Source organism: Pholcus phalangioides, unplaced genomic scaffold, assembly GCF_987345545.1.
Source record: "Pholcus phalangioides strain wild (caught in Gottingen) unplaced genomic scaffold, Ppha-v1.0 ptg000003l_1, whole genome shotgun sequence".
Classification (NCBI taxonomy): domain Eukaryota; kingdom Metazoa; phylum Arthropoda; class Arachnida; order Araneae; family Pholcidae; genus Pholcus; species Pholcus phalangioides.
Window position 1 is genome coordinate 3,890,039 of NW_028301596.1, and position 25,443 is coordinate 3,915,481.

The 25,443-nt window shown below is 37.9% G+C and overlaps 1 protein-coding gene across 4 annotated transcripts in view; it reads left to right on the top strand.

The window, feature by feature from the left end:
- Positions 1-25,443, top strand: part of LOC149087910 (voltage-dependent calcium channel subunit alpha-2/delta-3-like) — a 323,210-nt gene that overhangs the window by 146,795 nt on the left and 150,972 nt on the right. The window lies entirely within an intron of this gene.

Below are 25,443 nucleotides of genomic sequence, written 5' to 3' on the forward strand. Positions count from 1 at the left end.
TCAGTTTGACACCTGAAAATGACTTATTTCTTGTTGAATATGCTAAAAAAAAATGCGTGTTTATGTCGAAATATTTTTTTTTCTGATTATTTCGTTATCAAGTTTGCTGTTTGAATCTTGACAAAAAAAACCTATTCCGTATATTATACTTTCTCAGTAGCAAATGTCATTTGGTAACTTCTGTGAAAATGTAATTTTATCATTTCACGTGTAAGCATTTGGCAAGAAATTTGGATTATCTGTATTCCCCGAAACGGCGATAAATCTGGCAACCTCGCCCTAACTTAACCACACGTTAGAAGAAGAAGGGAGGGAAAGAGAAAAAAAAATTATAGATAAGAGTTTTTCTTTTTTATGCCCTTTCGCTCTTAGAAAGGAGGGAAAGAAAAAGCAACTTCAGTTAAGGTACGGTTACTATAAAGCTTCGCGACGGTGAAAAGAGGAAAGAAAAACCGATTACTTGTTTGAATTTATTCCACTGGGTTTGGACGAAATATTACGTCCGTGGGCGTAACGGGGTTAGAAAGGAATGCCTCTTCAAACTTCCACACTTGTTTATCGATACAAATACAAGGCCACAACAGGCAAAATGACCAACGATAAATCCCACAGCATCTCAACAGCGGTAGCTTCATGAGATTTGACTACAGTCCTAATTGTTTTTAATGGATTTTTTTTTTTTTTGCTTTCTTTGGTTGTATATTATTATTCTCAATGACAATATATTTAGGAAAATTAATTATTATTCAGAAGAGATTTTTCGTTTTGCGGACCACTCACGATGTCTGCGGACCAGTAAGCTCCCGTATTCACGGGTCAAGTGACTATTACTTTTCACAATTCTAACGCTATTCATACGTAGCCAGTGTGTGTGATGAGTGAGCTTTTGCTAAAAAACAGTTCTATAATGTGTTAATTGTGGATAGAAATAAATGTTTGCGCATGGGGGGGGGGGGTAGCATTTCTGGCTTTCGATGACAAAGCGAATGATGATTTTGTAAGCGGTATGGTATGAAAATATTATATTGGAAAAGTATACATGATTTCCGAAAGTATGTATATGTAAATTGTAATCCTTCTGGTATTCGCAATCAGATAGAGGACCCTCAAAACATCACTTGGCCTGGGAGCCTCATGCATGATGCCGTTAAGTTTTACAGACATGGGTTATAGCAAAGAGTGCACAACATCCTGCCCGCGGGCAAAATACGGCCCACCAATATGTTTTATCCGGCCCGTGAAAGGAGCTCTAGTAGAAAAGCAACAATATGATCCATCCCTAGGCTGAACATATTTCCTCGATAAAAATATGGGAAATCGGATTCCAGTCGAGACATCGCAAATTATCATAAACATCATTGTCAGAGGCAAGTAAAGTTGTCAATTGCATCCAAACAGAATTGAATATGACCAGGAAAATCGTCAATTATATCAAAAAAGAATTGTCAGTGTCAAGGAAAGTTGCATATTTTTGTCAAACAAATTGTGATAAGTTTGTTAAATTTCCAACTACTGCGAAAATTACTGTCGAAAAATCGTCAGTGATGCGAATAGAGGTCTAATGCTAGTCGCAATAGACATTGTAGGCAATTCACCAACAAAACGTATACAGGCTGTTTCATAATCACCCTATTTGAAAAGCGTACATTACGAAAAATATTGAACATGGACACTCAAGATAAATGTTATATTACATGGCTAATCAAAGTTTTTACAAACCAAATTAAAGGTGCTCAATATGTCTAATGCATGTCAATGTCTAAATGTATCACTCACGTCTATACGGTAGTCAAATTTCTCTTAAATCTTCGCGAGCATGTTTGCATCCACTGCTAGTGGATTTAGAAGGAAATAATCGACCGATAAATAATTTTGTAAGAAATCAATCAAAATAGTGGTTAAATAAATCTGAAATGAGAGTGGCCGAATAATGGGCGATCAATATGCTTACGGCGGTCCCGTGATGATTGCGAAATGACGCGAGATGAATTGATTTAGTGATGAATTTACGTTGACGATGAAATGCCAAGCGATGAACTCGGTCGGCATCGACGGTCAATCGAAGCATGGTGAATCCACGATTCAACTCATACTTAATGGACACACAAATTAATTGAGACATTGTACAAACTTGGACATCGACAAATTGAAGAGGGACAAATGTTAGGTCATCCAGAAAAATTCCGAATATTTTTTTATAGACGCATTTTAACCTGTTTATTTTCGTCATATTTGAATGAAACTGTTGTAGTAACACGGACAAATCTGCTTAGATGTTCGTTCTTGCTTTCAACGTAATCATATATTTTAGACAATTTTATAATGAATTGAATGTTGCTGATCATCACTAATTTATTTTTAAGCACTTGATGTTAATTATTTTGTCCCATATATTTAGACAACACTGTTGGGATTTGCATAAAGCCACTGTGATATTCATAGTGATGGACTCGCATTGGATTAGAACAGCACCTCCTAGTTATAGAAGGCCTCCGCACGGGTTGCCATAAGTCATTCTGACTACCTAGCAAGTTTGCCACATATTGAAGCACATCATCCTATTTTGTTTCTTCTTATTTTGGCGTAGAATCTTCCTGTTTATCTCAAAAATACCGTATGGTGATTGGATGTGCGGCATTGGAATCGCCAATTCTGAGCCCGGTCATCTCCTTTTCACTCACTGATAATACTGGCTAGCACGAGCAGGAAACTTTTTTCCCTGAATATTCTGAGGAAAAATGGGCTACATACTGACGTCACAAGCAACGTGCGGAGGTCTTCTACAGACGCCCCAGTGCTGGTCGTTGAAGTTGGTTTTCTGTGGTTCCCTACTTTAAGGCGCCAAGGTGAGCCGATCTCCCCGTTAAAAAAGTCTCGCCACAGAGAGCAACAGACCTACAACGGTACAAATACTGTATTCTAATCATTACGCTTAACTCACAATTTTAAATATATATGGAAGCACTTTAAAAAAAAATCAGACATGGCAGTAGATACGCACTCAGATTGTTAGGTATGCGCACTTCTTATTCCATACTCGGCCACGAAACTGTGCTGTAAGAGATCTCGGCAGCGGGATAAGTCTGGTATCAGAGTCCCGTCGTTCATTTATTCAGCCGAATTATCATATCCGCCATAGTAACCACTGATCGTAGGGGCTTTTTGTCTCTTCCAATAGAATTATTTATGTAAAATCATTCGTTGTAGGTATTCAATCAATACTTGATCACTTCCAAACCATTCTTGGTGAACACCTGGAAAACAGCAAGAAGTTGAAAGAAAAGAAAATACCTTACCATATATTTTTAATACTGGTAAAATAGTAAATTTTTCTCCTTCGTTTAAATAACAAGAAAACCGCTCAATACTCACGGGACGATCCAATTCAGGGCGGCTGAAACTTATCTGTCGTCCGGGTGCAAAGCCTCGTGTGCCGCCCCTGAAGACGACCTTGGCGGGAGGCTGACAGGGCTTTAGCCATGGTGACCCTCGTGAAATCAGTTTTTTCCCCCAAGTTTACGGAACAAAATGTCCGTGACCATCCATTCCGCTTTTTTAAAGAAATTGTCCGACATTTTGGCCTAGGATTATTTTACTGTCCTTTATTACGCCAGATAACTTGATCAACATTGCGCCTCTTATTGATGAGATCATTACCATAATCCCCCACAACACCTAAAGCAGGGTCCCTTGGCTAGGATCTTTGGCGGCTCTCTCTATAGTGAATTTATAGCATAAAGGAAAAAAACAAACAAAAAATGTGACGAGAACCTTAAGTCACCAACGAATAAGGCAAATACACAAAAAATACAAAAACTGATAATGCATTTCGACACGCAAATCAGCTTGCGTAATCGTAATCCATTACGAGTGGGAATTCCAAGAAAACTATAATAGAGCAATCGGGTAGCTCCATTTCGCAAGCGTCCAATCGGAACGCTGCATTAGTCTAACACGCATACTCAGCTTCATTCTTACCACGACGTTTGAAGTGAACAAACGTACTTTTTTCCACTGAGCAACAAACAGTCTCCAGATTTGATATCCAACCCTCGGTCAGCATGTGATTAGTGGTTAAATATTTTTTCTCTGAAGACGACACCCATTGTATGTCGAAACGCATTAAGCGTTTTTGTATTTTTCGTATATTTGCCGTATTCGTTATTCACTTCTAAATATTCTTGGACGAAGTTGATCGACTCTTCCATGACGAGAACTGTCTCGGGCTGGAGCCCTGTCAGCCCCGTCCATGTGAGAGAGTGTCATGATAATGCTAACACTCAACCCCTCGACGAGTATAGAAACAACAAGCCTTCCGTTCGGAATCGGCAATAAATTGTAGGTCCCGGTCTAATTAGCCCTCGTGTGCAGAAAATGATCGTGGTGCGACAAAAATGATCAAATGCCTACACTCATTCCGTAAAGGGGAAGTATAACGAGGCGACTTCTATCAAGAAATTTATTTCAAATTCGTTTCTGGTGCTCCAGAGCCGGACAACTGAGAAACCGGATTTTTCCTTCGCCTTTATTTTGACCGTTCCAGAAAAATGACTGGGTGGGGGGGACACCAAAATGCACACTTGCTTCCTTTAAAGAATGCATTCTTGTTACTGGTATTATTATTATTCCCAGGTCCTGTCTGCTCCCTCGAGTTTTCTCAATAACTTCATCATTAAAGCATGGCTCAAAAGCGTTTTGACATGTGCGTTTTTACTATTGGAAATGTTTAAAAATCTTAGTGTCAACAAAAGCCCAAGCTGCCACTCCTTACACCCTCGCTAGAGCTACTCCGGACGGATCCAATTAATAAAGTCAGTACGAAAACGAAGAGGCAATCACTGCAATTAAATCCCTTTAAAAATGTGCCCAACGATATTTAAGCTTATTTTTATCAACACGAAACGTTGATTTTGACTAATGGATTTACTCCCTTTCAACGTACAGATAAATCTTATTCAAAGTCTTCGTTAAAACATAAATTCCCTACTCGAAACAACACCCGAAATAACAATATCATTCCAAGTGTTTCTGATCCCAAACATCCTGTCAAACTGGGAAAACACCGAACATCTTCATATTCTTCCCTCATTCCAATCACAATCCCACTTCCTCTCTCCTTCCACATCGAATTAAATTTTCAAACCACCACCACCTTCAACCACCGACAACCACCTTCGCAAAATAATTTAGAATCCATAGTCCTTGAAAACGACTCGAAGTAAGGTGGGGGGAGGAGTGCATAAGAGAGTTAGGAAGACTAATTAATTTATCGTTCGCCCCAACAACAAGCTTTCTTCACCCACCACCTCTCGCCCGTTTTCTTATTATTCTTCCAAAAACCCCTTTCTGTCCGCCATTTTTCTCCTGAAGTGAAGGGAGTGGGGGAAAGCCCTTTCCTAATCTTAAGGAGATTCCACCCCCCAGAACTCTCAACCTTCCAATATAGACGGGGGAAGGCAGGAAAAGAGCGAAGGATTTACTCTGGGACATTGTCTTAGGGACGAGCTGCGAAAGGACAGGGAGGTGGTTGTGGAAGCAGAATGTGCGAAAGCTTTGTTGTAGGGCTCTGAGATAGAAAGCTTTCGAGTCTCACCCCTCCCATTCCAAATTCTTCTTGAAGAAAGAGAGTGAGAGAGATATTAGAGAGAAAACAGCAACAATGCCTGCAAATCCTTGCTAACAAGTTAAGAGGAAGAACATGAGGGGAGGCAAAAGAATATTCGGAGGCGGGTGAAACAAAAGGACGGGTCTAATTTACGCCTCGGAGACGAAACTGTAACTTCGGGTAATTAATATTTAACCCGTGTTTGCTCAGCCTCGTAAGATAAAAGGAAATAATGAAATATTTAAAAAAAATATATTAGCTAATTACAGAAGAAATGAACGATGTGATAAATAGACTCGTGACAACGCCGGTAAATATAACAAATTAGAATTTTCTGAGAGGGGTTGAGAAAGAGTGAGGGAGAGAGAGAGAGAGAATTGTTTAACCCTATCTTTTAATAATTTCTCAGGTCTGTGCGTCATCATTTGCCTCCTGTCTTTTACCTCATATTTTCTAACCCAACCCCCCTCCCGTTTTATTCAATTTCATAAGCCGAAACTTTCTCCCCTCCATGTGTGTCTCAATAGCTTCGTGGCTTTTAAAATTAATTGCTCTGAAAACTGTTTTGGAGGGAGAAATTGTTTTTTGAAAACTGTAATTTTCCTATTGGTGGTGGTGCTGGGATGATGGATTGGACGAATCGGATGGGGTGGTTTTGGAGGGGGGGGGGGGTTTCTATACAGATTTCGGTCGGCAATTTTTGCTTCTTTTTTGATTGGTCAGATTTTTGCTTTGTCATCACTGTTTAATACTTTATAATGTCGTCGTCGTCGTTCCCCCTGGTTATTAAATGAAGTTTTCGTGGATAATGAAATCGGCATTTATTTAAGGGAGTAGCTGGGATTCGTGGATTGTCGTTTCGGAATAACGGTGCTGATAAGAGGAATTTCTTCACTTCTTTGCCGGAGAGCACTAATTAGCTATACATAGAGCATATTTTCTGCGTTGATCTGTTTCTAGGACACGTATTTGCAAATAGTACAATATATATAATATACACCGAAAACTTGCTTCATCTCTCTCTCTCTCTCTCTCTCTTCATTCAGAAGTAGACTCCGGTGTCTCGTATGCCGGACGAGTGCTCTTCCACTAAGCTATGAAAGCAGATAGAACATTCCCTCTTTGGAGCGTATATACATATGCTGAATGGCTCCGTACGATGGACGGCTGCTAATAGCTCGCAATTGACATCAAGGCCACCAGATTGTGAAATATATGTGGAGAAAGACATTATTTCCTCTCGTTAATACAATATATACCGAAAACTGAGAACTAGAGTACTCGTCCTGCGTACGAGAATCCGGGGTTCGAGTCCCCGTGAGGGCAGAAAAGAATTTTGCTATTCCTAAACATCTATATCTCTTCATACAGCCAGTTTCCCGTATATGTTGGATTGATTAACAAGGGAGAGGACGTCTCTTTAAATATAGTGGAACTTCGGTTAACGAGCAATTCGCATAACGAGCAAAAACTTTGAACAAATTTTGACTCGGTAAACGAGCGATGGTTCGCATTGCGAGCAAAAAGAAAAATTGCTTTTTTTTTTTCTATTCATTTTCACGTTATCACAACTGAGCTGATGGTTTTTTACTTCCTCCCACACGCATGTTATGGAATTTTGGGTAATATTCTCCCCTACGATCTCCGGTAAGCGTGTCTCAGTCGGAAATATTACACACGCGCAAGTGTGAATATTTACCATACGAAACTAGATGTAGCATAGCAGCGATGCGTATGTGCACCTGAAGTTTTTTTTTAATTATCCTTGGAAAAAATCTGTGGATTGATTGCATTATTGAACGTGATTTTGAGGAGGTTGGCAAGAGCCACTACTTGTCGAAGAGATTTTGTGCTCGAGGAAGACCATGCACTGGAGGTGCATGAGGAGGGAATTCAAGAACTAGTGGGGTAAAAAATGCCTAGAAGTTAACGGTAGATGAAGTCATGGATATCTTTTGCACTCACCAGAAATAATTCATGAACTGTATCTCGTCTGAGGAAGAGAGAAGCAAGGAGGAGTCCCTCACATAAAATGAGATTAGAGACATGTGTAGAATGTGTGAGAATTTGTGCAAAACTCTGTAGAAAAGAATCACCCAAATAAAGCTGTAGCAATGTGCAATCTCCAACGAGAACACTGCAATTTACCATTTCCCAGAAATCCTAAAACAGGCAAAAGGGGTCATTCAAGTATTACGTCAGCATCGGGAGGGGAGGAGTTTCGGATTTTCTGACTTTTGTTGACAAGGGGGGTAGGGGGGTTTGAAGATTGCTTACGTCATCAACCACCCTTTTTTGAAGATATGAAATATTCTAAGCTGCTGACAGGGGGGGAGGGGTCAAAAATGGCTGAAAATCTGCTAACGTAATACTTGAATGGCCCCCAAAGCAATTGTCATTGGATAAGGTTCTTTTTGAAAGTCACGCAAAAAGAATAAGTTTGCATGCAACAGTGAGTCTGTAAATCGTCCTAAACGCGATAGTCCTCTTCTTCTCGTCGTTTAGCGTAAGTAAATTTGTAAAAACATTATCATATATTGTATGTGTTTATTTATGCCGTTCTTTATATTCTGCATATTTTATTGCATTACGTATAATAATTATTATTTGACTAATAAAAACGGCATTCAATCAATAATTATTTTCATATGAATGAATGAATAATTGTGGAACGAATTATCCGAGTTTCCATTGTTAAGTTCGATTCGAATAACGAGCACGTTGGCAGAACGAATTGAGCTCGTTAACCGAAGTTCCACTGTATAGTGCAAGATATATTTGGCTTTTAATATTTTCTCTACGAACTGTCATTAACATTAATTGTCCAATGTCTATTAAAGCCGCTCTTATCAGGATAAAGGGGTTTATTCTGAAAGCTTTTAAAGCAGTTCCGAACTACATAACGGAATAAAAATTATGTTCCTTATGAATTTATACGAGCAGAGACATCTTTCCAAAGGATCAAGAAACAAGAAACGTTCGCTTTTCAAAGTTCCATAATTTGAGGGAAAATAACAAATTACTTCTGAGACAAGGTGAATCCGAGGAGTGGAAAAGATTAATTCTGTATAACTCCAAATGATGCATGATTTCGAGCAGGGCTTGCATGAACATTCCATTCATAAGTTATAAGAATTTTGTGAAATGTTTTGGTGTTATTGAAACTTTCAAAGGAGCAGTTTGAAACTAGAGACATGAATTCCAACATGAATGACAAAGTCTAGAAGACGAGACATGCTCGAAAAGGACATACAAGCTGGTCGGTGTTTTATGTAATAGGAACCAAAATTTTACCTATCCAGAGATTCGACATTTTGCATATGATTATCTGCATCGCAAACCACTTTTCATCAACACTTCAGAAGGAGAAACGTTATATGACTTTTTAGGTGTCACGCCTGCTGATAGAAGTACAGAAACATGCTTGCTAGGGTCGAATCTGCAGAAACATTCTATAGATGCTGGGCAATGATTGGATCAACCCAGCTGCAGATTGATTCAGTTACCAATGGTAGGCCGCAAATGAAACCAGATACATCGTAAAAGTAGTCAATGAAAAATCCCTCAAGAGAAGTTTATCAAATCTCATCGATTATCAAGAACTATTCTCGATTATGACGATTATTATTTATAACTATGATTTATTTACCTCCTATCACCATCATTTTTTCGATCATTAATTTTTATACTTGTTTACTGGCGATGTGCATAATGGCACCTGTCCATGTATATACAGCCAAACCTCGTTAGTACGTCAACCGGATAACACGTCACTCCGTTTACCGGGTCACATTTTGGATATCCCAATTATCCTAAATGGGGTTTTAATGTTAGTAAACTCCTGATAATGCGTCACTACACTCCGCTTAAGAAGTCACTTTATGTGAAAGTACTTTTTTGGAAAATTACCATTCAAATCGGAAACTCTTCGTACAATATACACGATGATAAATTCGCTGGTTTGCGGGGTTTTTTTAGAAGAAAAAACGTTTAGTTTAAGCTGCTCAATATTTTTAACGGTTTTTTGACGTTTTAAACAAATTTTAGCTGGACGATTGGCGAGCACCTGTAACCCTGTGTTCACCCTACTGCAACCACACATGGCACCGTTCTAGGAAGGATGCCAAGTCCGAGTTGAAAGGGCAAAAAATAACTTCATCGACCAAAAAAGACATATCACGATTTAAGTATGCACTAGAACCAACAAGAATAATTTATAATCGCATTTATTTACATAGACACTTAAACCAGAGCGTTCGACATGCTCTCATGTCCAACAGTCAACAACCTATATCTCTTGGCTCCATGGCCTTTTCAACCCCATCCGATTATTATACATCACTTCATTATTTCACTTCCGCACACATCCCCCTTCTATGTTTATTTTTTTCATAAAAATGACTAGTTTATTGTGTCAGTGCTGGGGCTTCCGCACCACACGACCGTATCGTGTTGCTCCGATGGGAACGGATGTTTGTCCTCTTGACGACTGTCCAGTTGGCCTTTTGGCACGGGGGTCGTCATCCCGGACTGTCGGACCAGCGGGTGGGAGCTCTACAATTCCTGGATCCGATTCTGAACCAGGCTTGGGCAGATCGACGCAGGGTCTGATATCTCCATTTGGTTTTGCTGTTAACACCAGCGGAGCGCACCATTCACTTAGTTCTTTCACCGATTCGATTATTCCGTTCTTCAACATCGCATCCAGGTGCTGTTTTACTTCATCCATCAGCGGGATAGGAAATCTCCTTGGAACGTCGACTGCAAAGGGCACGGCACCGGGTTTCAACTTGATTTCGTATTCTCCCTTCAGTTCTCCAAGACCGTCGAAAATTCGTGGAAATTATTTTTCCGGGTCCACTTGAGTTATGCTGTGAGCCGTCACTTCATTGAGTCGTTAAATCAACTTCAGTTGGACGCAATGTTCTCTTGACAATAGTGGACGATCGGGTCCCTTGATCACATAGACTTTTGCAGACGTACAAGTAGACGCTGACTTGCAAGTTAGATGGCAATCGAACATTTCCTTGACGTTCAAGTTCGCTGCACCGGGACTCGAAAGATTCCGGTCAGGAGGTTTGAGTCTCGGAAATCTGTTTTTCTCTTCCGTTTGTAGAGACTGCCTGGGATGACTGTCACGTCTGCTCCTGAATCCAGCAGAAAGTTGACTCGGACATTTCCGACTAAGACGTCTTCTTCCCAAGTCTCTTTGTGCGATGACGCGGATGACACTAAGTAGCCAAGGAATGTGCTCGACGTCTTCACCCCGATTTTACTCACTGACAAAATGTTCGCAGCTATCCTTGACTTGCAAATCCTAGCGAAGTGGTTTTTCTTACCGCACGTGGCGTCCTTGGCCGGGCAGCAATTCTTGTCATGAATTTCTGCTCGTCCGCACTAAAAACAAGGATACGCTTCATTCCTACTCCGGGTCTGGCCCTGCTTTTCCTTCGTTGATTGCTCTTGTGTCTTGAACTCTGAGCCATGGCTTCCCAGTGGATTCCTGTGACCCTGGCCGGGTTCCTGGCTAGCTCTGAGCTAGTTTAACGGGTTTATGTATCTCCTCCTGCTACTTCTTGACCGATTCGTATTGTCTTGCTATGGTCGTAGCTTCTTTCTCCAGCGTCAGACCTTGCTCCAGCTGAAGCTTTTCGGACAATCTTCGATCGCTGGCACCCATGACGATGCGGTCGCGGATCATCTCTTCTCGGAGAGCTTGATACTCGCATGACTCCGCTAGCACACGTAGAGCAGTGATGAACTCCTCCACTGGTTTTCTGGAGTGTTGAACACGTTTGTTTAACTTGGCCCGCTCATATATGATATTTTTCTTGGGCAAGAAATGTCCGATAAAAATGCCGCTATAACTAAATCGTACTTCTCCTGGTCCGCTGTTGGCAAGTGAAACGAGGTGAGAATGTCCTCCACTTGATCACCCAATAGGTAAAGAAGCGTGTTGACCTGGTCTTTCTCGCCCTTCTTCGCTAGACCTGACGCGTCACGAAATCTTTCGAAACGTTTCTCTCATTTTGGCCACTCGGATGGCGTTGCAAATGAAAACGGTTCAGGACACGGCACTTGAAATGTCGACGACATGTTGTTCAGTATCCTTTCAGTAAACAGTTAAAAAAACTGAAGATACAATTTGGAAATTAGAATAAATACTTTGAAAAATATGTTTCTGTTCTCTGTAAGTATAAAAACAAAACGAATTTGCCAGTTAAAGCTTTTGTAATCCCTACGTCTGCTCGTTTGATGCTCAAAACTATAATATATTTGCATACATATATTCCATTATACAGTCGAATCCCGCTATAGCGAGCTCCAAAAGACCAGAGAAATCACTTCGTTATAAAGGAATCCCCGGTTTTTTGCAGTATTCCTACGTAAACTTATCTGGGGGATTAGAAAAGTATTCGTTAAAATGAGATTTTCGCTTTAACGGTATTTTTTAAAACGGGATTCGACCGTGTTTCCAAAAAAACATTCGGAATCTAGTGACGATCGTGCAAATCGATATCATCTCGGAAGTAACCCTTTGTTGGTATAAGGCTAATTATTTATTTTTTTAATGGAAATTATATACGTATTTTTTCTTCTCCAGTCCCGGAATCTCCCGAGAGTAAAATCAACACGTCTTATACGACCTCCTGTTTTGTTTTAAAACATTCAACTAGAAATTAATTAGCATCCGGAGCTTAGATAACAGTGCTTTTAAGCAATTTTGGAGTGTTGCTTTTAAAAGAGTTGGCTTCAGCTCTTTATAGAACGAGTGGAAGAAGGGTTGAGTAGTGTGAGAGAGAGAGAGAGAGAGATGCGCGCGTTGTGGAGAGTCATAACTCAACCTCGTTAATTGCATAGGGTTTTCCTTTTCTGTGCCTAGTGGTCCACTCGTGTGTTATCTCGCTTGCCCATCTCTTGAGTTATTTTTCGCGTCCATTATAAACGCTAGAAAAGTTCTTCCTTTCTGCCAAAAAGATAACGCCATTTTGCTGCGTTTCCTCTCGCTCTCTCCTGTATTAGCCGTCCTTGTCCAAGGAAATATGGCCTCTCTTACACGCGGCAAAGTGACTCTCATTACTTGCTATAATTTTTCTCGGCCTGCCTTACTCCACCTCGGCACTAATGTGTTTATGGGGGTTTTCCGAGAGATACATCTCTTGTTTTCTCCGGTTAATTTGCAGTAAACATCAAATTGTTAAGCAATGAATATTCATTCACGGGAAGTGTTAGATCGTAGCCGGGCACAGGCATGGCGGGCGTATCTTCCCGAAAGAACGAGCTGGATTTTCGCGTGCCGCCATTTTCATCGAATTCTCTCCTCTCCTTTCGTCACTCCTTTCGTTTGGTGGTGGGTGTTATCTGGAGATTCAGATTCCTCCCAGCATGATTCGAATCCGCTTTTGAATACTTTTCCAATGCAAATTCCTCACAGCAGTGGATCCTAAGCTGTGAGTCACGAACCCTCCCCTCAATCCCTAGTGTTAATACACTAGAGGGGTCGAGAGAAAATATCCAAAATAGAAACGTCCTGATAAGAAATTTATTTTAATCTTCCTTAACGTAAATAAAAGTGTATCAAGTAAACACAGGATGATTCAGGAAAGATGGGGAAAACTTTAAGAGGTGATAGTACACACCAATATAAACAATTGTCATCAAAGAATGCATGGTCTAACGTCGAACGCTAGCGTGTTTCGAAACGGCCACTACGCAAACGTTATAACGACATTCCTGTTGAAATTTATCGGGAGAAAATGAACACCATGCATGCAAATTTAATCTGGGGAAGAAGAAATCGTATGCAAATCTGCGTCACGGTGAATAAAAAGCACGGACGCCAGCCCTGTGAATTTATTCCGCAGTGCAACCGCTCTAACAGTTGTAACGTACGGGATAATGTGCAAAACGCTCACCGTACATTAGTGCTGCTTCTGGGTTAGTTCCGTTTGCAGCTGCGTTAATGAAATGAATGTCTGTTTTTCAGCCATTCTCATCAGTCTCTCCTCTCGTATTACTCCTTTCAGTATTACTAAAGTGCGTCATATTAGCCTCTACATTATAACTGTTAGAACGGTTGCACACTGGAATAACTTCACCGGGCTGGCGTCCGTGCCTTTTAGTTTAAAGTGCTGACCTCGGATGAAAGCCCGCAAACTTCATATGCACCTTATTTCTAACACAGAACTTACAATATCCTTCAAGTAGGGTCTTACCTTCCTGAAATCAGAAGAAAAAAATTCTAAATTGAGAAAAAGCAAACCCCGCATTCATGACACCAGGGTCGGAGATGGTTATGGTGAGAAACGGCTACTTCAATAATTATAAATTAGAGATTTGTTAAACATTCCCCAGCGCCAGACCACTGGTATCTTCCCGAACCAGGTTAGGAAAACCACTTACTCACAGGAGCAGAATTTTCGTATCTCGGTAACTGTTTGCCAACTTACATGGGCAAAATGACATTCATCATCCATAGAATCAAAAATAACAACTAACATTGCATCCATCCACAATCCCTCACGTTCAAACTGAATTCAAGATCCGTAAATTAACCATCAACAAAATAATGATTCGCTGCAAACGTTTGTGAATTATTATTTAACCTCGATACGAGTGAGTAAATAAATCATCCACTTGACGATAAAATTTTGAATTTCTACAGAACTCTAGCGCATGCTCATCCAGTGCCAAGCATTTCTAACAAGTTCTAGAGGAACGCGAGAAGGGGGTTGGCGAGCGAAAGCAAATCTCTCTCTCTCTCTCTCACACATACAAATTCACCTCTTGACATCCCAAGCGAAATCAATAGAAACACCAAGATCCAGACAATAATTCAAGTTGCAACTTGGTTGAATCAACGGGAGTCTCCTGGATTTCCGATGTGTGTGTCTGGGCTCTCTCTCTCTCTATTCATCTCTCTCTCTGGAGCGATTCCTTCAACCTCTATTCTACGTCCAACGTAATCATTTTACCAAAAAGGAGCAGAGGCAGAAGCTTTGGCGTTTGTCTAGCAGTCGCAAGGGTGGGTGTGGAAGTAATCCTCTTTTGTTCCATCGATTCACGTAATCTATGTTCGTACATGGCGAGAGAGAAGGCATCGATGACTTCTCTCATATCCATCAATCGAGCAACAGAGAGGAAAAAGCAAAATCAATGGCGGCTGCTGCTGTGGAGGAATCGCTCTCGTACCTCACCTCTTCTCCGACATACATGGGAGGAATACTATCACACGTCAATACGATAACATGAGAGATAGCCTTTTTTTTTGTGTGTGTGTTCCGATACCTCCCTGTCTCTCCTCACAATCACATTAGTGGAATTTTCAAGTATTTTGCATAATGTATTTCCATATGTAAATTATTCCTATTTTTCTTCCTGTCGCACATTCTACTTCTTGCATGAATGCATGCATACAGAATTTATACCCGCAAAAGAGTTATTCCAGAATCCTCTCTCATGTTTCTGGGTAATGATGAATGTAGCCACGAAAATAATTCTGAAAATATTATGTTCCGGAGATGTTTTGACTGTGTTATTTTTGATTTGAATTTCTTTCTCTTTTATTAAGAATAATGAAAAAATTATTCATTCTCGCGCTCTTGAATGAATTCAGATTTTCTATTTATAGGTGCTCTTTTTATTTTTTGCATCATTTGTGATATGTCAGTGAGATTTAATTCGTTCTGATTATCGATGATGTGAATTTCTTATGAAATATGCCTATATGGTGATGGATTCAGTGTTTGTGGGAGATAATCGATTTAGAAGTAAATAAAAATTATCATCGATTTTGAAGTAACACTAAAGTAATAATCGATTTTGAAGTAACACTAAAGTAATAATCGATTTTTGAAGTAACACTAAAATAATCATCGATTTTGAAGTGACACTAAAGAAATGATCATCGATTTTGAATTGACACTAAAGAAATAATCATCGATTTTGAAGTAACACTAAAATAATCGATTTTGAAGTAACAGTAAAATAATCGATTTTGAAGTAACACTAAAGTAATCATCGATTTTGAAGTAACACTAAAGTAATCATCGATTTGTTTTGATCATATGCGTTCATTGTTGATGAATGGATGAAGCAGTCATTCCAAAATATATTCACATTCATGGTGCCTTAATAATGAGATCATAATTTGGAATGTCTGGGGGCTCCTTTATTTCCAATGATTTCACATTTGCCAAGTTTTCAAACATACACATAGGCTTATATAATTCATTTTCTGTGTGTGTATTTTGGATAAAAATCAACCATGTTTGATCGGCCTGCGCTGAATGTTGAAATCAATCTTTTCGGCTACTTCACCGCGCATCAACTCCGGTCATATCGCCATACAGCAATTTACTGCCGATCGAGTCGGATTGGAAATGTAGGAGCCATCTATCGGTGGTCGCTTCAGATTCGATAGGGAAAGAACTTATCTACTTTCAACTTAGGGTGAAATTTTAAAAAATCGGATTTTTTGTTTAAATCTTTTTTTTTATTTAAATTAACGTACTGTATTAACTGAAACAAATCTTATTAATCATTAAGAATACAAATTTTTCTCTAAATTTTACAAATTCCTTTCATCCTTAATGAGTAAACTAAAAATGAACATTAAGAAACGAACCACACACAAATGGTATGAATACGGAAAATCGGTGTTTATGTAACATGGAAAAGTTCTTTTATTCATCCCCCTCCACTTTTGAAGTAAATGCCCTAGTGGCGACTCGGTATCGCATATAGCGCAGGGTTTTTCCTCAACTAACTCGATGTATAACTAAAGCTTCCTTCTATTGATCATCAACTAAATGAAAAATAGATTCTATTGACAGGATTGTGTCTTGTGCAATTGGTGGATGCCTTTATTATATGTTTTTGACTTGCATAATGTGGCTCAATAATTTAGACATTTTTATTTTTTCACAGATTTGATGAATTGTGGTTAGAAAAAACGAGCAAACTCTGGACTTTATCACATTTCGTATTAAGATTTAAAGTCTAAAGAGAGGTATTCATGTTGGTACAACATCTGTTTCAAATCGACAATCAGGGAATAGAATTCAACACGTTCAACAAAACGAATTTCTCTGGTTTTTTTTATAAGTGAAAGCCACCAGTGCCCCATTGTAATGCAATGAAACTACTTAGTGCAATTATATCGAAGCTTTTATAGTTCCCTATATTTGTCTATCATTTTTTCCATGCTGGAAATCTAGAAATAAGGCAGCAATCTTCCTGCAATGTATCTACGGATTAAGTTCAAGGTTCTAGAAGAAGTATAAATTAGAATAGATTCAAGTCTATATTTACCAGATCTTTATTTCTTTTAATCAACAACTTTACCACATTTCAATAACATGCGTACAGTACTAAGTTACTTTTACTTCAATATCATTGAAGTTAAATAAAGAAAATGAAATTTAAATTTGTGATTCAACTCCTTTACGATCAGGGACGCGATATTGCATCCAAACACCAGTGAAATAAATTCAATCTAGCTGATTTTCTTCAACCTCTTTTTTTTTCCTCATGGCGAAGGTTTATTGTAACCATATGAAGCAAACATGTGCACGCGTGTTCTCCCCTCCACCATCGTGAAACGATAGACTGATAACGAGCAACTGATATAACGATGGTGGTTCTCTTCTGCTTTTTTTTCCTCTCCTCGTTTTCCACAGCATTCCCCCTCCCGCACATATAATATATGTATCTTTCTCAGAACTAATCCTTCTATTATGCATATACTGTACCTGTGGAGCCGTTCAAGTATTACGTAAGCAAATTTTTAGCAATTTTCGATCCCCCTCCCTCCCCTTGTCAGCAAAATTTCGTCATCAGCTCTGCCCCTCTGAATCGTAACTCATATTTTCATAAAAGGTGGTCGATGACGTAAGCATTATCCAAACCCCCCTCCCCCCTTGTCATCAAAAGTCAGCCAATCGAAAACCCCCTCCCCCCCCCCATCTATGGTGACGTAATACTTGAATGATCCCTGTACAGTTAAAGAAAACTACAAAACAAGTTTGTAGATGAGGGCGAAAAAACCAAGTCACTAATACTCTGTTATGCAGTATATCTCTGTATTGTTTCTCCCCACCCTTATTTCTTTTCCTCCCTTTCTTTTTGTAAACGTGGAACAAGGTTACCACATTTACCTTCTATACGTGTAATACAGGTCATTCAAATTTATCGCCAACAGCTTCAGCGCGAAACGATTAAATCAATGATTTCCTTATTCAAAGAAAAATCAAACTATTTAAATCGACGAACCCTGTTATGTTTATCTTTTGCTTTATCGTATATTTCTGTAAGTGACGTTCAAAACCAGATACACTTGTTTATAATTTAAGCTTGAAAAAGAGTATTAAATATTCAATAATCGATAAATCACGATTCTCAATTTGAGAAAAATTCTGATAACTACAGAGGATAATAATCAATCGCTAAAAATAACCTCAAACCACCGTCAACAAAACACAAAAATCGAGTAAAATCCCATTTTGTAAACCATAAATAAGCCATCGCAGATAAATGCGAAAAAGAACCGGAATCTGTAAAAAAAAAAAAGGATAACTAAATGACAATATACACGTATAAATTGGATAGGCGAAAGACATCAGCAAAAGCAAAAATATACACTCGTCTCCAGGATAGCAAAAAAAACAGAAAATTCTCGAAAATAAGGAAAATAACTATCCTTTTTTTTTTTTTTGCCATTTTCCTATGTTATCCCACCAAGAAGTTTTTGTTGAGGGTCGTCGTCGTCGGATGGTGAAGATATCGAAGTAATGCTTCCACTACTCAAACTGCTGCTGCTTCTGCAATGGGATGAATAGGGATGGTGGAATGGGGGGGTACGAGCATCCAATAAACGATGACACTACCAACCTTAAAAGAATAAGAATGGGAAGGTAGAGAAGGATTCCTTGGCGATGGCGGTGGGAGTCCAAATGGCTCGGACTTCCATCTGGGGTTGGTTTCGCTCGCTCCACCTTATTCCTGTCTCTTTTAGAAGGTCGGTAAATCAAGTAAGGAGAGAATCTGTTAGCAAAAAAAAAAAAGGAAAAGAATCTGTAAGAAAGAGTCCCATTGGTTAATTCGGCACTTGTGAGTTCAGGAGAGGTTGTTTCTTATAAGAAGACAGAACAAAAATTGAGGAAATTAGTTTTTTTTTTTTACTTTTCTTTTTCCTGGAATCATTTTCTGGATTTTTTTTTCCAACCCTAAATTCCTTTGGAATTATTTTTTTTTTGCCCTTATGGTCATTATCTGTGGCTATTTTTTTCATATATATATATCTTTTAATCTATACTTTAGGAATGGTATTTTTCCTGAAAATACACTTTCCTGATATTCACTGGGCCAGCAAAATTTCAAAAATTTCCTTCTTCCGAGATGGAAATAGCCATATTTCCTAATTAATTCAATGTGCTGAATACGGATATGACAAACAAAAAGCTAATTGGATACAGTTTTGTTTTGTTTTTTTTCAATGTGTACGCATTATTGAGAAAAAATATACAGGGGGGGGGGGGGGGGCAAAAAGTCCGTAAAGAGTTTAAAAATGAATAAAAACCGTAAAAATAATCGAAATAAAAAACGGTTTGCAGGGTTAGCATCGCTAGGTCACGGGAATTTTGTAAGACAGGAAAGAAACTCAAGCCAACAGGTGGCGCTGGTACGAGCGAGTTCGGTGGAAATATGCAAATGAGACGGTTATAAGAACTTCCGCTCCTAATCCGCAACCGGTTCACCGTTGTAAACCGTGTATATGGATCTGCTGCATTCTGCCGTTGCTGGATTTGTGACTCACCTGCAATGTGTTATCCCCTGTGGTGGTGGTCGTGTGGAACACACACTGCCGTATTAAACGATTTAGACAGCATTCTGTAAGTTACTTGCATGTCTTTTCTTTGACTTGTGTGCGTCAGCGCCACCTATCGGCTGTTTATTGAGTTAATTTTTTCCCCTGTCGAAAAAATTCCCGTGACCTAGCGATGCTAACGCTGCAAACCGTTTTTTATTTCGGTTATTTTTCCGGCTTTTATGAATTTGCCCCTTCATACTGGCTCCCCGCGAGCCTATTCTTAAAGAGGGTTAAAGTTTCTACGGACTTTTTGCCCACCTTGTAAATATTTCCTAGTAAATGAAACAAAAAATCTGTCTAGAAAGGGTTAATGAGGTGAACAATATTGTTCTATTATAAAAATAATTCTTTGATTCTGGCAGAAAAACCACCTTGATCGTACGAAAAAACCAACTGTTACTGAGAGTGTCAGTGCACATGGAAAATGAAGGGAAAAAAACGACTTTGTATCTTATATAGGCAGCAACACTATACTATATAATATCACAAAAATTTTGCATTTACAATCCGTAAAATTTGAGGAATAAAATATTTTGTAACAGGCTTTGTTTTTACGTGACTTCCGGATCACTCTCGAATTTTTTTATACATTTGTCCCGTTTTTTAGTGATGCTTATTTGAATTTCTAATGTTCAGTAAAATCCTGAATAAACAGCGTTTTCATAACTTATCATGACGAGATTATAGCTATAAATACAAATATTCATCTTGCATATTTGTCTTGTTCAACGCTTTTTTTTTTGCAATTTTCACTACAATTAGGAATTTTTCCTACGTATGGCAACGTTTTCTGATGACATCTAGCGACGTCCCGTATCTTTTCTAATTTTTCTCAATGAAATATGGTCATCTAGTCATTCGAATGTTTTTTCCGTCAAATACACTTTCGTTTACTGCTATTAAAAGCAGTTATATGACAGAATCAAAATTGAAGAAATTCAATATTTTTTATTAGTTACTGAGAATATCCTGTTTCCCACCCCCTTTTCCGGGAATAATTTTCTAAAATTTGTACCCCGGAAAATTCCATTGTGATTTCTTTTTCTTTTTATGTCCTTATGGTCACATTATTTGTGGGGTTATGTTTTCCTAATCTTTTGATCTATACTTTCGGAGTGGTATAGTTTCCTAAAAACATAGCCGCCCATTACTCTTACCCTTATGTTACGAAACATCATCATGAAGGATATAATGTCTATTAAAATGGAGGAAAAATGGCGTGGAAATGATCATTTTTCAAATACATAGTGTTCATTATATGTTTACGGGTACACGTAATAGTTATCTTAAACATGATGTAATTTTACGTTGTATGTGTCAGGAAAGGTTTTCAACTAAATTAATGATGTTTCTCTAGCGTTTGTGTTGTAAAGCTTTTTGATGGTTCCGTGCGGATCAAAAGTTTGAGGTTTACGTTTATAGAAAAGTAGTAAAAACGTCTGAATATACAACTTTTCGCCGAATGTTAACGTTATAACCTCTTCACACCTGAACCAAAGATTACTTTTTTAAAACTGATTTGTGTTTATTTTGTCAGAAAAAGAAAAAAATCAATTTTTTTAAATTAATTTGGGTCAATATATTTACTAGGACCATTTGGTTTAGGTACACACGTGTATCTTAGGTAGTGAAAAAGGATAGATAGATAGATGAAACCGGAAAATATAGATAGAAAAAGGAATTAACTTGAAAAGAGAACCATTTAAAACAATGTACAGTTAAAATTAGTTATTGGGTCACCCGAATAATAATGCGTCACTCTGCTTAACAGGTCACTTTTTTTTTAATGTCCCGGATGTCTTCCACGGCGTTCTCATGTTATTAAACTCCTGATGATTCGTCTCTCCGCTTTGCTTAAGGCAGGGGTCTTCAACCCATGGCCCGCGTTCGAAATGTGGCCCTCATAGCTTTTTGCTTTGGCCATTGCCGACCATTTTTGCCGACCATTTTGAGAAAATAGCTGCTTTATATTGAAAAACGATTAAAGTAAAGGAAAAAAATCGTTAAAAAGCGCTCTACACTGAAATTTCTACTGCTGTAATTAAATACAACTTTGAAATACTTTCAAGATTTCAATAGGAATTCTGTAAAGGAATCCAAATAAATATAAATTCAAATTTAATGAAAGAAATAATATTAAAGTGTTCAATAATTTTTGGAGAACCCAAAGTTTAATAACGGGGAATACCAAGGTATGACTTGGTGGCCCACGGGCTATATGGAAAGTTTTAATTTGACCCGCAATATCTGAAAAATTGAAGACCCCTGGCTTAAGGAGTCACTTTTGTGGAAGTAACATTTGTAAAATCCCCCCGTACAAGCGAAGCTGATGGGTCTTCAGCCGGCTCTGAGTTAGAAAGAAGTAAAGACCCCCAATATTTATTTTCTCTAGCAGGCTTTATCCTCTTACTAAAGTGCAACTGCCGGTCACCGATAATTTAGAATCTTTTGCGCTATTATAAAATCTAACATTTTTTTTAATGTTGGTCTTATTAACTCTAAGCGCCTGGGGCCTCCAAGCCATGTGGACGCATGCTTTAAGAGGGCCCTGCAAGTATGGCCGATTCAACCTGAAAGTTGACTCTTTATTTGTTTTTTCTACGCGACATAAGAAATTTCTTGAGAAATAGTTCCTTTCGATTTTGTGTTTTCTCTATATTTCAGACGCTCCTAACAATTTGCTTTTATTTGCTCGCAAATGACGAATTAGACATTTATGAGTGTCATAGGAAATGATATTGTCATATTCATCGTTTATCGACTGCTTCGGTAGAACATTGCAATTTTTCTTTCCATCATGGAGATGGAATGATCACAGAAACGTATTCAATCAAAATCTTTGAAAAATGAAAGAAAATTTGTTTTTATATACAAATACAAGGCCCCAACAGGCAAAATGCCCAAAAAGGTGGCTGAGGAAAAATTTCCCATAAAATACTACTTGTGCGTTTATTTTAGTAAACGTGGATGAATGGTTTAGTTTTAATTAATAATTACTGGTCAAGAAAATGTAGTTTTTATTCCTTTCGATACATTTTGATAGAATAAACCATTTTTTATAACTATTACTGGGGTAGTTTTTAGCACAAAACTATAAGAAATCTACAGAAGTGAAAAATGACTATCGCAAAATTCTACGATGGGAAGGGAAAGCTAATTTTATTTAATTGCAAAATAGCACACGCAAAATACAAATAATATACAAAATCAGACAATAGAACAAAACAAAGCATACACTCTGCAGCTCTTGGGGACCCAATCGGTCTATCCCAGAGCTTGATAAATTTTTTCTATAACCAGAAAGCAACAGTAATTATATTATGTGCAGCACTAAATACATTTTGGAATTTTTTCCCCTTTTTATTTATTTTTTCTAATTTTAGTTTCATTCAAAGCTTGTCTTGAGCACTTATTTTATACTTTCAATGAATGTTTCGAAATTTGAGATAGAATTTGCGATGTAAAAATTTCTTTCTTGAAATGTTTATTAAGTATTACTTCTGACAATTTTTTTCCGAATTTTTTACAAATGGCTGGTCCCAAGTAATTCATACTTTATATGCATAAGATAAATTTGTTTTTGGTGTTGACATATTGTACCCATTTGAAGTTCTATCATTGTTATTTATAAGAAAAAAATTATGATTCTTTAGCATGAAAATTATTAATTTATACACATAGGAAAAGTGTTCAAACATCCGAATAAAGTAGGTTTGAATTATTAAATGTTAAAATATTGCGTTTTATGCGATTGTAAATGTTATTTAAATTTTTGATATTATCGTGGTAAGCACCTTTCCATACCGTTATTGCGTAAGTTGGTCTTGATTGGATCCATGCATGGCAGACTGCCTTAAGAAGTTCCGGACTTATGCTGTTTCTCAATCTATATAACACTGGTATTTGTTTCCTAATTACAGACATTGTGTGACTATTCCATTTCAAATCGTCTTGTATAATAACGCCTAAATATTCTTACTCTTTCTATATAATTGCAAGAACAGCTATGGGGAGAATTTTTACAAGTGTGTAATTTTATTGATATTGGGGTTTCAGGTTTTATATCTCTGGTTTTTATATTGATGAATTTTGTTTTTTCAACGTTTGGGAGCAATTTGTTTTTTGTTAGTCACATGTTAATCTGTTTAAGGTCATCTTCAACTTTAGTAATCAAATGGGAAATATTTTCATCTTCGGCATACAAAACAGTATCATCTGCAAAAGACACTCTCTTACCATGCAATTTTAAACGGCATAAATCATTAATGTAGATTAGAAAAAGAGTAGGCCCAAGTGCTGTTCCGTGAGGTATTCCTTTTTTTTATTTCATGATAATTGCTATTTTTGTTCATTATACTAACTGCCTGTGTTCGTCCATTGCAATACATCTCGAACCATCGCTAAAACTCGCCCCGAATTCCAATTTTCTCTAATTTATTCAATAGTACAGTTAAAGCTACATTATCAAAGGCTGTTTTCAAATCAATAAAAACTGATATAGAGTAACTATTGTTGTCAAAACTGATTTAGGTATTAGTTTACTTTTGCGATTGCCATTTCAATGCTTTTTCCTGTTTGACACCCATATTGATTCTCAGCGAAATAGTCTATGTGCTTTTAAAGGCAAATAGTATAAATTAATGTAATTAACTTCAACTGATAAATTTCCAAAAATAAACTCGTTTGAATAACGAAAATTTGGTTTCATGTGCATAAGTGAATCAATGGGTGAGAGAAAATAGCGAAATAATGGTTTACTCCGTTTGTCAGGACACTCCGCTTACGGGGTCATATTTTTGATCTCCCAAGAGTGGGCCATTTACTAGGTTTGACTGTGCACATATGCGTACCTCTAGAGCGAAAAGGATAAGGCTAAAATCTATTGAGTAAAAAGTTATTTGCCTATTTTTGATACCGAGTTACTCAAAGTTATACCCTAGGAAAAATTGATTAATAAAACAAACATCTAGCTTAAGTGAGTGAAACGTTTAGACTAACCATTATTCCTTAAGTCTGCATTTATTACAGAATTGACTAACAACGTCGAGATAGTATATGTCCATTTGTTCTTTGAAAAATATTCAGAAATGTTTATGGATGCTTGTATGGTATTCCTATCCCGGATGTAACTAGGGTCACCGATTTGGGAGTTCTCATTGACGAGCGGCTTAGGTTTTCTGAACATTGTTCAGCGGTGGTAAAAAAAAAACACTTGAAAACGGACTAGATATTTAAAAAAATCATTCAATGAATAATTATGTTTTTAAGTGCACTCAGAAACAAATTATCACAAGGGTTGCACAAATACGACTTACTTTGGCCCATTAAAGTTATTGGGCCAAAGTACGGCTTATTTTCGAAGTTTCCAGAGCTTGAATTTTCAATTAATCATCTCGGAAAAAATAAAATCTTGAATGAAATTTTAATTATACTACAGTTGAAAGTCATGAATTTTGTTTTCAATTAGTAGCCTACTAACTGGACAGAACTGGATTACAACCCCCACAGTTGAAACTTTGAGAGACGAAAAAAACCACGCGCAATCACGGCATACAAAACCACCACTGATGCTGCTAAGGGCGGTATTCACCGACATGGTGTAAACTATAGTCACAATTTTTTGATAAGATTGACGGATTGGTTAAGTTTGGGTTTTTTACCAATCTATGTTGATCTCTTATCCAAAAATTGTGACTACAGTTTAAACCATGTCGGTGAATACGGCCCTAAGTCGGCCATTCATGAGCTTCCCGATGCACCCAGTTACCTTGCTTATTACCGCTACTTGGCAAAACCACACACGATAACTAGTTCCAAAAATTTCTTACAGTAGAGTACGTTTTATTATTTCATAGTTTTGAGCCAAGTAAGGGTTTCAGAGCCAAGGTAGCCCGCTTTTATGGCACCCTGTTCGCCGGATTCGCACTACCAAAGCGTTCGTTTGCAACTTCAATGGCCTATAAACCAG